We start from the raw sequence: 15,974 nt of genomic DNA on the forward strand, positions 1-15,974 counted from the left end.
TTTCTACCTGTGCAAACTTGATCCAGTAATTTCACTTTCCTGGCCCTCAGTTTCCCCATCTGTCAAATGTGAGGGTTGGACTAAGTGATTTCTAAGATTCCTTCCAACTCTATATTTATGATCCTACTCTCCTCTTGTTATAGAGGTGATGGACAACAGGTATTGAACCTCGCATACACTGTCAGACATGGCTGATTTTGCTTAATTCTGTTTCTTTATTACAAGGAAGTGTCCTATGGAGGTAGAGGACGGCTTGTGAATGCAAGTTCCTCGAGTTCTGGAAGCATTTCATTTTTGTCCTGGTCTCTCTTGCACCTCACACAGTGACTGGTATATAGTACTCTTAAATACACACTTGTTCATTGATTAAGAAATGATTTGTTGTTGTTTAGTTGTTTTTAGTCATGTCTGACTCTTTGTAACCCCATTTGGGTTTGGTTTTTTTTGGCAAAGATAATGGAGTGGTTTGCCATTTCCTCCTCCAGCTCATTTTATAGGTGAGGGAACTGAGACAATCAAGGTTAAGTGACTTGCCCAGGGCCACACAGCTACTAAGTGTCTGAGGCCAGATTTGAACTCAGGAAGGTGAGTTTTCCTGACTCTAGGCCCAGCATTCTATCTACTGCTCCACTTACCTGCCACTAAGAAATGATTACGTTGTTTTAAAAAGAAAGCATTCATAGGAAACTTTTTTAAAAAAGGAAAGGAAAACATTTTCTGTGGCCAAAAAACCCCCCTAGTGATGAGCTCTCTGATGTAGAAATAGATGTCTTCGGAAAACAGATATATACTCTGTCACCAAGCATATACTAGAAGCTTGATAGGATCTGCCTGAACTTGGGCACCACTGAAGTAGCTTTGGAAACCCCCCTTTTATGTCACAACAAGCCATTAGAATATAGTCACAGTGAGGGACAACTACTGTGTTAAGACTAAATTTAGTAATTTAGCCCCGAATGCCTAGCAAAAAAAAAAGGCTAAATTTAAAAGACTTTTTTTTCAATTAGCAAGTACTAATTTTTTTTCCTCCTTCCTGTATCTCCCCTACCCCATGGCAAGGGGTGAGGGGCAGAGAGGAAACTGTTATAACACCTGTGCAGAGAAAAGCAAAATAAATCTCCCCATCGTGTATGATCAAAAATACCTGTCTTGTTCTGCATCTTGAGTTCATCATGTCTCTGTCAGGAAGTAGGTAGTGTGCTTCATTATGGGTCCTTTATGATCATACTTAGTCATGGCTTTGATCAGAAATTTAATTATATAATTATACACATAATATATTAATTATAAAATATATATAATTATTAATTATATAAACCCAGATTTGCTTTTTAAAGATGTTTAGCATCATTGCATAATTATGCAGAACATTTTAAAGAATGCTTCAATTTGTTTCTTTTAAGTCAGACTTCTAATTTTATCAGTATGGGGGACTCCTGATGATGAAACTTTAAGTATCAATACAAGTTGGAACCTGCATTATAAGGGAGGCTCTAAGAATTTCTTTTAAATACCATTGGGTGGTTTCTTTCTCTTCAAGGAACTGACCCAGTGTTTTTGTAGGTGGGGAGGGCCAGAAGTGAGGCCTTTGTGCGGAGGGACAGAGATAGAGTGTGGCCTCCTAGCTTTCAGGTTCCTCAGGCCAATAGAAAAAGAAAGCAATTTCCTTGATTTTTTTCCTGCTGCATTGGCTTCTGGGTAAAGGCAAGGCCCCTTTCTAAGTGTACTGCAGCAGTACAGTTAAACAAATGGTATGGGGGTCTGTGTGGGGAAAGACAACTCTCAGTCACCCATCGGCTTACCCTGTGCATGTACATGTGAGCTGAGCGGTCCCTCCAGCTCTGCTTCCCTCCTATAGCTCAGAGTCTTTCTGGAACATTGTACAACAATGTCTTTGAAGCAGAAAAAAAAATCCTGCCATTCCTTTGATGCCCCGTTTGTAATGCGGCTTTCCTTTGGCTGGTGGGATTAGTTAAAATTTCATCAGCTGCTTTATGAAAAAAAAAATCCCCCTGTTGTCATATCATGAAAAGGGAAGAAATCTCTTGAAGATGCTTGCCACCCACAAGAAGAAGGAGAAGAATCATATCTGCTGGTTTTTAGAAAACTTAATTTCTGTTGCCAGGCTCAAAGCCCCTATGTTGGAAAGCATTTGGAAACAAATAAGCAAATCGTTTCTTTGTTCAGTGGCAAAAAGAGAAAAAGAAAGAGGGAGGTGTGTTTTTAGATGTTCTCACTCTCTTTCTGAGGAAGGATTTTTTTGGGGAGTGTGGGGGTGGTGTAGTGTGGGCAGATCCTGGTTTGGGTGCCCCTGTAGCTTGGCCATGACCAAAACCCAGACTGGTTTTCTGCAGCCCTGAAGACGTGGTGACTTTGAACCTGCAGGGGGCAGTGTGACACAAGCCCAGGGCGACGCTGAAATCGCCAACCATCCCACAAACTGGGCTTTTTGACAACAAAGGCAAAAATTGTCTTAAGGGTTGTAAATCTTGGATGCTAAATTTCTGTGGAAGAAGCAGTCGTCCCGGCGTCATAATTAAAAATGCTACTGAAACATAAATCCCTTCCCCCCACCCCCAAGACCCCAGCTTCCTGTTAGCGGCTCTCATTTCCCTGCTAGGGAGCTGGAGTCTGAACTCTCCATTAGCACTAACCGGAGAGATTTCTAATAGAGTCAGCAGAGACTCTCTCCTTTCTGTCTTCTGGAATGAATGAATGGTAGAGAGTTAAGGCAGGGTAGAGAAGCAATTCTTTATCTTCATAACCACAAGAACTTCTTAAGCAGCCACGGAAGAGCCCTGGGTTTGGAGGCAGGAGATCTGGGGTCAGATCCCAGCTTGGCCGCCTATTAGCTGAGTGACCTTGGACAAATCATTTCAACTCAATGGGCCTCGGTTTCCTCATCTGTAAAGTGAAGGACTGGACTAGGGCTCTGCGGTGCCTGCTGCTTTGGTTCCCATGCAAGATGAATAGCTATGGGGCCCTTTCCTTTAAAAGTTCAACGTTGGATAGAGACAAAGGGTGGGTGTCTCTGCTTTCTAAAATGGACGTGCTGGAATGAGGGTACTAGTGTTCCCTGTTTATCCTTAGCTTCAGTGGTCTGGGGGGAAAGGGCAGAACATGAATGGGGGTGAGGGGATGTTCATGGGCAAATATGTCTGGTGTGTGTGTGTCTTTGTATATGTGTGTGTGTGTGTGTGTGAACATCTAGAACCCATCTCAGCTCTAGAAACAACTAAATCTCAGGTACATAAATTGAAATTTTAAAGATGAAAAACAATCTCTAGAAAATGAGACGCACTTGTTATACACGGAGGAACTAACCAATAATATTAGCTTACCAATCTCATCCTCAGCCCAACTTTCTGCCAAGAAATGTTGAAAAATCAGAATACATTTTACTAGTGAAACCTGGCAAAATCCAAACCCACAAAGGATTATTAAAGACTTCCATGACTTATGCAGGCTGTCCTCCACTCGTGGCATGTGTTATTGTTTGTTGTTCAGTCATTTCAGTTCTGTTTGACTCTTTGTGAACCTATTTGGGGTTTTTTTGGCAAAGATTCTCGACTGGTTTGCTATTTCCTTTTTTCAGATCATTTGACAGATGAGGAAACTGAGGCAAACTAGATTAAGTGACTTGCCTGGGGTCACATAGCTAATAAGTGTCTGAGGCTGGATTTGAACTCAGATCTTCCTGACTCTGGGCTTGGAACTCTGCCCACTGTGCCACCTAGCTGCCCCTGCCTGGAATATATTCTCTTGATACCTTGGCCTCTTAGAATTCCTAGCTCCCTTCAAGACTCAAGCTCAGGGGCCACCTTCTACATGAAGCCTTTCCTGACACTTGCAATTGCTAATCCCCCTGTCAAATTACTTCCATATTTACCCTGTATATACTTCGCATTTATATGTATTTGACTGCTAGATGATGCAGTGCATAGTGTACTGGACTTTTAGTCTGTTGAGAAGACCTGAGTTTAAATCTTGCTTTAAACACTTCCTAGCTGTATGACCCTGGTCCAGTCATTTTCTTTCTTTAAATTTTTTTCTTTTTCACCAATTACATGAAAAAACAATTTTCAACCTTCATTTAAAAAACTGAGTTCCAAATTCTCTCCCTCCCTCCCCAACCCCCTCATTGAGAAGACAAGCAATTTGATATATTATACATGTGTAGTCATGCAAATCATATTTCCATATTAGTCATGTTGTAATAGAAAACACAGGCCAAAATAAAAACCTAAGAAAAATAAAAAAGTTTAAAAAAGCATGTTTCAATCAGTACAGCCATTTTCCGATTGAGCTCTTTTAGGCTTAGTTTTGTCATCTGTAAAATGGGGATAACCATAGTAGCACCACCCTGTAAGGTTGTTATGAGGATCAAATAAGGGAATATAGGCAAAAATGCTTTGTAAACATTGCAGTTCTATCTAAATGCTCAGTACTGCTGGATATGACTTTGTCATAGAAGATAAACTGCTTGAGGGTGGGTTCTGTTACGTTTTTACCTCGGTATTACTAGTGTTTTAACACAGCGACTGATATGATATGTGCTTGATAAATGGTGACTTGAATTGACCTGACTGTAAAATGAGTTGGGTTGGCCTACGTGGCTCTGATGTGGCTTACTGCTCTGAGTCTGTGCTCCTGTGATCTCATGACCATACTCACCATCCAAGTTCAATCCTCCTTCACCCCCCACAAAAAAACATACTCTGGAAAAACGTGGCCAACAAAAAGCGAAGGAAACCCGGGCAAGCTTAAAGCAGCAGCCGCAACACATTGGCATGGGTGAGGCAATGGGTTCAGGACGACTCTGTTGCATTTTCCATAGTGACTTTCCCAAAGACTTGTGTGAAGCCCATGGATCTGGGTGGCTCAGTGGCTGGAGCTCTGGATCTCAGGAAGCCACGAGCTCACATCTGGCCTCGGACACGTATTAGCTCTGTGGTTGTGGGCGAGACACTTAACCTCTGTCTGCCTCACCTTTACTGTGATGCCATTGGTCCTCTTTGAAAACAAAGGACAAACAACAATGATGAAATGGGAATAATGGTAGCACCTGCTTCCCAGGGTTGTTGTGAGGATCAGATGAGATCATTGTAAAGCCCTTTGCAAACCTTAAAGCTTGATATTAGGGCAGCTAAGTGGTGTGGTGGATAGAGTGCCTCAGAAAACCTGAGTTCAAATCCAGACTCGGACACTTACTAGCTGTGTCACCCTGGGCGAGTCACTTAACCCCTCAGTTTCCTTATATGTAAAGTGAGGTGGAGAAGGAAATGGCAAAGCAGTCCAGTATCTTCCAAGAAAACCCCAAAAGGGATACTAAGAGTTGAACATGACTGAAAACGACAAAGCAACAGCAAAGCTCTCTATACCCTAGCTATCATTATTCTCAAGGAGCTTATATTCTGCTGGGTAGAATCATATGTACACAGATAAATTTTTTAAAAATAAGCAAATTAAATAAAGAGTAATTTTGATTGGAGTGGAGGAGAGCACCAGGGAGAGTATAGGGTTAGGAAGAAACTTGTGTAGGAGGCGGTACTTGAGTTGTCTGGAATGGAACTAGGGATCCCAAAAGGCAGAGGTGAGGGAGGGAGAGCATTCCAACTATATATGGGACCACCTGAAAAAAGGCATTGAAGGGAGAGATAGAATGTTGTTTATGAGAAACAGCAAATGGTCTAGTTTGCAACACAGGATGCATGAGGGAGGAATAATATAAAATCAGCTTGGAAACATAGGTTGGAAGCAGACTGTGAAGGCCTTTAAGTGCCAAATAGAAGAATTGGTTGTTTATCAGAGAGGCAATAGGGACTCACTGAAGTTTCTTGAGCATTTTCTTCTTTAGCTCACTCATTAGACTTACACTTTTAGAATGTAGGAATGAGAACTCATTTCTATGTTAAAAAATGGAGATCGATTATACTAGCCTCAGAATTCAATCCAGCCTACATTTATTAAGCACTTACTGCACGAAGAGTTCTATGGAAAACCTAGAAGGAAGTATGTGGTTTCCACAAGATATGGTCCTCACCTTGATGAGTTTATAATCTAGTAGATTTTACTATGCCACCTTCTGTCTGCATGTGTGTCTGAGAGATGCATAAATAAACATCGTGGTATTGGATTATTGATAACAGCTGACATTTATATTCCTGTTTTCAGATTTTCAAAGTGCTTCATGTACATTAACTCACTTCACCTTTGCAACAACGGCTTGGGGTAAGTACTAGGTGTTTTTTTTTTAATCCTCATTTTACAGATGAGAAGACTGGGAGGTTCAGAGTGGGTAGATGATTTGCCAGCTAGTAAGAGTCAGATGCAGGATGTAAACTTAGGTCTCTCCTGACTTCAGGGCCGGTAGTCTTCCTACCTTACCGTACTGGTGAAGATTGTAGGTCCAGAGTCCCCATGCAAGGTCTCTGGGGCTTACTGACATGATTTTCAGGCAATAGAGAATCTACCCCTAATCCCAATTACTCTGGGCCCATCACACATTACGGTTGAGTTGTTTCAGTCATGACTGATTCTCTACAATCCCATTTGGGATTTACTTGGCAAAAATACTAGAGCGATTTGCCGTTTCCTTCTCTAGCTCATTTTACACGTGAGGACTCTCAGGCCAATGGGGACTTGTCTAGGGTCACACAGTCTGAGGCTGTATTTGAACTCATGTCCTCTTGACCCCAGGCCACTCTATTCACTGTGCCACCTAGCGGCCCTCCATCATACATTAGAAGAATGAATAATCTAGTCCCTTCTTTTGGTTTCTCCCCAACCTAGGGTTAAGAAGGAGGAGAAAAAGAGGGGAAGGGAATATGCATTTACACAGTGCCTACTGAGTTCCAGGCACTGTGCTGAGTGCTTTCCAAATATTGCCTTATTTGATCCTCACAACAACCTGGTGAAATAGGTACTCCATTTTGCAGTTGAAGAAAATGAGACCAACAAAAGTTTAAGTGACTCACTCAGGGATGCACAACTAGCAAGTATCTGAGGCTACATTTGAACTCAGGTCTTCCTGACTCCAGGCCCAGTGCTCTATCTGCTGTGTCATGGAGTTAGGACTCAAGGCAACTTTGATTCCAAGAACAACACAAACTGAGAACAGAATCTAGAAGAATATGAGTCAGAAAAATTCTCTAGTCAACCAGGAATTAATCAGTAGCCTGAGCCTGCTTGTGGATTTTTAGGTAATCACAGACTCACAAGAACTCAGAATTGAAAAGGAGCTCAGAAGTGGTCTAGTCCCCACTCAGACCTAAAATGTAATCTTCTCTACAGCGTCTAGCTCCTGCTTGAAGATCCCAGATGATGGACTCCCAAGGCTGCCTATTCCACTTTTATTTAATTATTAGGAATTTTTCATGATCTGAACTAGTAATTAATAATAACATATCTAAATGATGCTGTGAAACTTATAGAATTCTTTCTTTGTAAAAAAAAAAACCCTGTGAGCTAGGTATGCTATGTATTATTCCCATTTTATAGATGAAAAAACACTCAGGAAGGCTGTGACTTATACAAAGTTATGTTACTAGTAATTGTATGAGTTGCATTTCAAACCTAGATCTCTCCTGACTACAAATCAAATGACTTTTCCATCATATGACACCATGCACCTTTTGGGGAACTATTCCTATTCTTTATTTCTTTGGTGTTTTTCATCTCCCTAGCTAAGACCTGAAGGTTGGGTAGAGAGAAGACTCACCACCACTGGGTGAACCTTTGTTCCTTGCCTTCTTCCTTCACCCAAGCTCTCAGGGTTTGGATGAGATGGGAGCTGAGACTGAGGACACTGGGCCTTACCATTTGTCCTCCCACTGAAACATAATGTCTTCAGGCCTTGCCATCTACCCTGCCTCTTTGCCTTGCAATCCTCCTTACTCTCAATAGAACTGCTTAAGAATCTGAGAATGTTGGGCCTTGCCATCTGCCCCACTGCTACCTCACCTCTGGGCCTTTTCATCTGCCTTATAGTTGAGCCTTTAAAAAATGTGTTGTTTCCCTTAGTTAGAACAGAAACTCCCTGAGAGCAGGGACTATCTCTCTTTTTCTAGTTATATTTCCAGTATTTGGCACAGGGCTTGAATAGGATGTACTTAGCAGATGCTTTTTTATTCTATCAGAATGCTTATTCTCCAAAAAACTGCTATGAAGTCTAAGACATTTCCAGTTCTATTTTTATATCTCTGCAGAATCACACCAAAGTCTTCTAAAAAAAGTTCCTATCATCAGTGAAAAAAAGTCCCAGGTAGACCTAGCTGATGGCAGAAAGGCTCTCCTCTCTGTCTGTATGATACTGTGGTTTATGATACTGTGTGAAAAAGGGTAGCTATGATAGTACAATCAGAAGAAATGATGATGAGATATTTCTTCCAGGTAGAACTGTTCTCAGGTGAGGTGGAGACAAGATGGCAGAGTGAGAACTCACGGCTTTGCCACTGCTCCCCAAAAACCTCTTTTACAACTACAGGGAAAATGCAAAACCCAATTCTGAGTGGGAAAGCCAAGAAAAAGTCACAGTGGGTAATTTTTCTAGGCCAGAACAGCTTAAAAAGATAGATGGGTCTGTAGACACTGGTTGGGAGTGGCCCAATGGAAACAACATCAGTCTGTGACAGTTGTACTGGGCTGTGACTGCAGCATTTGAAGCAGGAGGCAGCCCAGTGCCAAGGCATGGTAAAGGGACTGAAGACCTGGGCAGAAAGAGGTCCCCGGAGACCTCTGTATTAGAACTAGAAGCAGAAATGGGTGCCATCTCATAATTCTGCCACTCATTACCCAGTTCTGGGTCACATTTCTAGGGCAGAAATGAATAGACTTAGTTACCAGGGAGCAGAGGCCCTATTTGTGTAAGGAGTAGAGTGCAAATCAGGAGAGCAATGAATAGACCTTTTTCTAGATCACATCATACTGCAAACACTGAAAACTTACAGGCTCCCAAACCAAGCTGTGAAAGCAGAAGGACAAAAAAGATGCTAAGGCCAGATATCTCTCCCCAGAGGGGAATAGAGCCCAATACAACATAAAATCCAAAGTTGAGAAATAGGCTGGAAAAGCGAGCAAACAATAAAAAAAGAACCTGACCGTAATAAGCTACTACGGTGAAGGAAAGCTCAAGAAACAAACTCTGAAGAAGACAATGACTTAGAAACATCTATAAACAAAGCCTCAAAGGGAAAAAATGCAGGTTGGAGATAAACCCAATGAGAGTTCCTAAAAGAGTTAAAGAAAGAGATTTTTAAAAAGAGCAAAAAAAAAAAGATTTAAAAAGTTAAATGAATGATTGAGGAAAAATTGGGAGAGAGTTATGCAATAAAATTACAAAAGAAAAAAACCACCTTGGTAAAGGGGTGTAAAAATATTGAAGAAAATAACTCCTTAAAAATCAGAATTGGCCAAATGATAAAAGAAGTACAAAACCTCACTAAAGAAAATAATTCCTTAAAAATTAGAATTGGTCAAGTGGAAGCTAATGACTTCACAAGACATCAAGAAACAATAAAACAAAATCAAAAAACTGACTGAAAAAATAGAGGAAAATGTGAAATATCTCACTGGAAAAACAATTGACCCAAAAAATAGATCTAGAAGAGATATTGGTCTACCTGAAATCCATGAGCAAAAAAGAGTCTAAATATCATATTTCAAGACATTATAAAAGAAAGCGGACCATATACCTCAGAACCAGAGGCCAAAGTAGAAATCGAAAGAATTCACTGGTCGCCTCCCAAAAGAAATCCCCAAATAAAAACTACAAGGAATATTATATCCATAATCCAGATATCCAGGGCCAAGGATAAAATATATCAAGCAGACAGAAGAAAAAAAAAGTTAAAATACCATGGAGCCACAGTCAGGATCACACAAGATTTAGCAGCTACAACTATAAAGAAGCAAAGGGACAGAATATCATATTCTAGAAAGCAAATGAGCTGGGATTGTAACCAAGAATAACCTACTCAGCAAAGCTAAGTATAATCCTATAGGGGGAAAAACGGATATTTAATGAAATAGAATATATTCAAATATTCCCGAAGAAAAGATCAGAGCTAAATCAGAAATTCAACATTCAAACAGAAGAACTGTTCTCAGGATAAAACTTTGGACCCTTTACAGTCACCTTTCACTTTCCTGAATGCTTCGTTTGGATCTGTCACCAAGAGAAAATGAGTGATTGATTTTTTTCTTCAGTGACTTGGATGCTAAATCTATACTGAAGGTTTGAGACTGTCCTGTGCTACCTGTTTCTGCACTATGGAATAATGCTCCTATCCTTTTGGTAAATGAGTTTAACACATTAGCTTACATGACTACCAGAATTATTGAATGATACATAATTTTTATTGCCTTTTTAATGAAAAAAAAACCTTTTCAGTAATGTCAGTTTAGTTAAAAGGACTCTAGGGTAAGAGTTTAAAGAGTTCAGGAATGGGAGATAACTCTAAACTTTCTCCACTTTCTCTGTTGGAAATTTTATGTATTATTGTTGTCTGTGTATTTGAGATTATCCTGTGCATGCATGAGCCTATAGGGGTGTGGGAGGGGTGATGTCATCCCTAGGGAATATGGACCAGAACACCTCCGGAAACTTTTGGGGACTCAATGCTGAAGGGTCTTGTGCTTTGGGATAACAAAGCAACTCCCTTATTGGAAGAACTAAGTGGATCTTTAAAAGAGATTTACCTATGCTATCCCTTCTCTTTTCTTGTATTTCTGTATTCTTATTTTAAGTCTTTTGTCAATGAGTACATATGAGCCTTGTGTGTGTTAAGTTTGTGTAGAGGAAATAAAGAGCTGTTCTATACCTGATCTACATTGTACATGCAGTACCTCTCCCCTTAGGGGAGACCCTAGACCTAAGGCCTATACCTAAGTTTTAAATGGTTTCTACCAGGGGTCTTGGATAGGGGTATAGAGAGCCAAAGACTGGGAGAGAAGGATATTATTATCATTAGAGGCCAGACTCTTCTTTCCCTTTTTATCCCTCTCTCCCACCCTATCTGATCACCGCATGTACAGGGTCCCTTAGTGGAGAAGAAGTGAGCAGGCATGGCCTTAGCCCCTTAAGCCCTAAAGTGATTTAAATTGTTAGACATGTTTGAAGTATTTCTCATATTTTAAAATTGTAAAGGGATTTGTGAAGTAATTTTTCTAGGGGAACATAAGGGTGAGACAACTCTATTCCATTCTATTCAACTCACCAAAGCCTTAGTAAATGTTTATTCTATGTATGTATACAATATTGTGTTAGGCGCTAGGGGCATATAAAATTTAGATAAAACATAGTTCTTGGACTTGTAGAATTTATAGTCTAATTGAGGATAAGACATTAACAAAGAAAGCCATAATACATGGTAAGTATGTCTGCAAGACACATGCTAGGCAAGATAGAGGAGGCCTCTAGGAGGAGGTGGCATTTACATTTGCTTTAAAGGATGGGTAGGAGTTCAATAGAGACAGGCACAGTGGATGGAGTGTGGGGCCTGGAGTGAGGAAGACTCATCTTCCTAAGTTCAAATCCAGCCTCAGACACTGACTAGCTGTGTGACCCTGGGCAAGTCACTTAACCCTGTTTGCCTCAGTCTTCTCATTTGTAAATGAGCTGGAGAAGGAAATAGCAAATCACTCCAGTATCTTTGCCAATCCCCCCACCTCCCAAAACAAAAAGGGCTTATGATGAGTTGGACATGACTGAAAAAAATGACTGAACAAGAAATTCAACAGGTGAAGAGTCATCAAATGATAATTTAAAGTTAGTTGACTTAACTGAACTTCTGTGCTCCTCAATCTAGATAGAAAAATGGATCAGAGTCTCTGTAGAAGTCAGATTGAGTGGTAGGATGATAAAAGTATGTATGACAACAGCAACAACTAACATTTGTAGAGTGCTTTAAAATTGGCTGAGTACTTCTTGTCTCATTTCTACCTCATTAAAACCTTGGGAGGTAGGTACACAATTATCCCCACTTTATGGATGGAGAAACTGAGAACTTGTAATTATTGTGTCAGAGGCAGGATTTGAACCCACATCTTTCTGACTTCTAGAGCTAAAACTCTATCCATTAAAGCCATAATGCCAGGCTGATGGACCCAAGTCCATTGGAGATAGGTAAAGGCATCATTTGGGCAATCAGAACTCAGCTTCTCATGCTATTTCTTTCCTGGCTGGAATATTTCCTTGTAACAGCTTTAATGTGGCGTGCATTTAAGTAGTTTAAATTTAGCTTTTGTTTAATGATTGACATACGATATAAACCCTAGCCAAGGTGGCTCATGATATGTATGTTTTGAACTGATTCGACCATGCCAAGATCTATCTTTTATGAGGATTAATGCAGTGACTATTTTTATAGCACAGTGAAGTTAATTTGGGTTGGTGAGAATAAATATTGGCAGAGACCTTTGTGTTAGATGTTAACTCATTCCTAGACAAATGCAACTTCTCTTAAAAAACCAAACAACGAAAGCTTAAATACTAGACTATCCATAATGTTAGCTAAATGTCTAATTTTTATTCATATTATTTTTGGCTTTCATTCAGGGCCAGGAACTTAGAGGTAGGGGTAGGATGAAGGAAGAAAGTCCTAGAAAATATTATTCTTTTTTTCTGGTCGGGGCAATTGAAGTTATATGACTTGCCCAGAGTCATACAGCTAGTAAGTGTCAAGGGTCTGAGGCTAGATTTGAACGCAGGTCCTCCTGACTCCAGGGCCAGTGCTCCATCCACTGTGCCATCTAGTTGCCCCCCAAAATATTCATTTGATTAATTTTTGTTGAATATTCATATTGTGGTATAACAAAAAGAGTACTGAATAGGAGTCTGGGGACATGGATTCTAGTCTCTTCCCTGCCATTAACTAGCTTTGTGACTATCAGCAAGGTGATTAACCTCTCTGGTGTTTTTTCTCCAACTGTAAAAAGAGAAGGTTGGAATGGATGACCTCTCAAGTTGCTTCCAGTTCAAATATTTTCTGCTTCATGATTCTATTTTCAGGGTATTGGGCAACAGAGAGGAAAAGAACTCAGTCTTTGCCTTCAGGGAGCTTACAATCTAGTAGGAAAGACAATTAATACTAAGCATCATATAACTATATGGACAATAAATGGAATGAATTAAAAGGAGAGAGGGCTCACTTCTAGATACACTGATCAGAGAAGGTTGCACAGAGGATATAACATTTGAAATGAGCCTTGAAGGATGGGTAGGATTTTAATAGGTGGAGAAAGGAGGAAAATGTCTTTGAGCAAATCCATGGTGGTAGGAAATAAAAATGTGTTTGACCAATGGCAAACTGTCATGGGATCACAAGATTTAGAGCATGCAGGGAGCTTTGAAATCATTTACTGTGACTCCTCCCCACCTGCCCATTTTAAGGATTCAAAAACTGAGGCCCAAACAGAGTAAGAGATTAGTCCAAAGTCATAGAGCTACTTAATCAGCAAAATTCAGATTTCAACCTAGGTCCTTCAACTCCTAGGCTGCTGTTAGGGTAGGAATTGTTTTGGGAAATGGTGGTAGGAGACATAGACTCACGGACTGTATTATGGAAGAATGCCTGGCTAAGGAGTGTGGATTTATTCCGTGGACAGTGAGGAGTCATTGGAGATTTTGAAACAGAGGAGTGACATAATCAAGGTTAAATTTTAGGAAGATTAATTTTTTTTGGAGGGGGTCGCGGAGGTCTTTCTTTATAGAGAAGGCTCCTGGAGGCCAGAGTAGGATCTCCAACTGTCCAAAGTCCCTGTGGCTTACCTACAGCTCATCCCTCATTAAGAGACCCACTCAGCAAATAACAGAATACATATAGCTTAATTTCCCTTTAGGCCTAATGATTTCTCAAAGGCCCTCCCTAGGCAAACGGGCCAGTTTGAATGGTTCTATTACATTGAATAGTCATGATTTCTCTAATCACACACTAGCCAGCTCTGTTTATGCCCTGAAGGGTATGAATTCCCCTGAGACCTTGGTGTTGAGCAGTGTCTCTATTTATAGCTATAGTATGTGTGAATTTTTATAGTTTAAAATCTCCGTATACATGGAGACATACAAAAGAGCAGGTAGCGTAGTAAAGAAGAGTGCTGGGCTGGGAGCCAGGGGACCTGGGTTCAAATATTGCTTGTCTACTTACAACCTGTGTAACTTTGGGCTGATCAGTAGGTCCCAGTAGGTCTCAGTTTTCCCATTTGTAAAATTAAAGAATTGGATTAGATGACCTTTGAAATCCCTTTTAGCTTCAAATCTATGATAATAATAAGAGCTAGCATTTAATAATAATAGTTAACATTTATATAGTGCAAGACATGGTACCAAGTGCTTTTCAGTTATCTTATTTGATCCTCACAACAACCCCAGAGGTAGTTGCTATTATGAAACCTATTTTACAGATGAGGAAACTGAGGCAAACAGAGGTAGAGTGACTTGTCCAGTGTCATACACCTACTGATTATCTGAGGCTAAATTTGAAATCTGATCTACCTGATTCTTGGTCCATCACTCTATTCACCATTCCACCTAGGAGAAAAAAAATGAGGTTGCTAGGTGGCAAAGTGGATAGAGCGCCAGGCCCGGAGTCAGGAAGATCAATTTAAATCTGGCCTTGGACTCTTACTAGCTGTGTGACCTGAGCAAGTCATTTAGCTGTTTGCCTCAGTTTCCTTATTTGTAAAATGAGCTGGAGAAGGAAATGGCAAAGTACTCCAGTTATCTTTGCCAAGACAACCCCACATGGGCTCACAAAGAGTCAGACATGACTGAAATGACAGAACAACAAAAGGAGGAAAAAGGGATCACTAAGAAGTAAGGGGAATCAGTAAAGGCTTAATTGTAGGATAATCATAGGATATATTTTACCTCTATCTCTATATCTCTATGTATCTATCTGTCCATTTACGTATCTATCTATCTATCTATCTATCTAATCTGTCTGTCAGTCTATCAATCATCTATCTTCCTATCTATCATCTATCTATCTACGTATGTATCTCTCTACGTATCTATCTATCTATCTATGTATCTATGTATGTATGTATCTATGTATCTATCTACATATGTGTGTATGTATGTATGTGTCTAATGACCTGAGCCTTGAATAGAAGTCTGAGATCCTAAGAGGTTAGAAGCTAGAAGAGAGTATTCTTCAAGCATGGCAGGGGTGGGGGCAAGTCCTTGCAAAGATTTAGAGGTGGGGGATAGAGCACTGAGTTGAAGAAGCAGAGAATAGGCCAGCTTGGCTGAGACATAGAACTAATGATGAGGAGTAATGTACTTTAAGCTGAGAAAGGCAGACTGGAGGCAGATTGTGAAGGGCTTTAAATGCTAACCAGAGGATATTAATATTTTGTCCTTGAAGCAAAAGGGAGCCCCCGAAGGTTTTGGAGTAGGCCAGTAATATAGTTAGATTTGTGCTTTAGGAAGGTTTTTGTTTTTTCCTTTCGGCAGCCCTGTGGAAGATGGATTAGAAAGGGGAGAGCCCGGAAGCAAAGGTATAGTAAATCAGAAGCAAGAACAGAATAGCTATTTTCTGATTATCATCTACTAAAGTCTTGCAAAAAGTTTCAAGATATTTACAAGATCTGGTGATTTCTCCCTAGAATCAACAGCATACTGACAAATCGCTCTAGGGGTAACCTTGAGAGGTTAGAGTTTCTAATGCTGTTACAAGCCCCTGTCTAGTATGCGCCGTAATGTCAATGGAGACATTAAAGTTGACATTAATTAACTTTTACAAAAGGGAATTTACTGAGAAGGTTTAGAAAGAACAGAAGTTAGTGGATAATCCTCCCAAACTGGTGAGTTCCATTCTTCCATTATATACATGAGGTCCCTGACAATAGTAGGGTAACTTCAAATCCATGTTAATGAGACACATGTATAGAGAACTCACATGGCAGAAGTTGCCACTCTATTGCCCTGGAAGTCCCTTTCTCCCTTTGAGGAATCTACACAAAATTTGCCCATT

Source organism: Trichosurus vulpecula, chromosome 8, assembly GCF_011100635.1.
Source record: "Trichosurus vulpecula isolate mTriVul1 chromosome 8, mTriVul1.pri, whole genome shotgun sequence".
Taxonomy (NCBI): Eukaryota; Metazoa; Chordata; class Mammalia; order Diprotodontia; family Phalangeridae; genus Trichosurus; species Trichosurus vulpecula.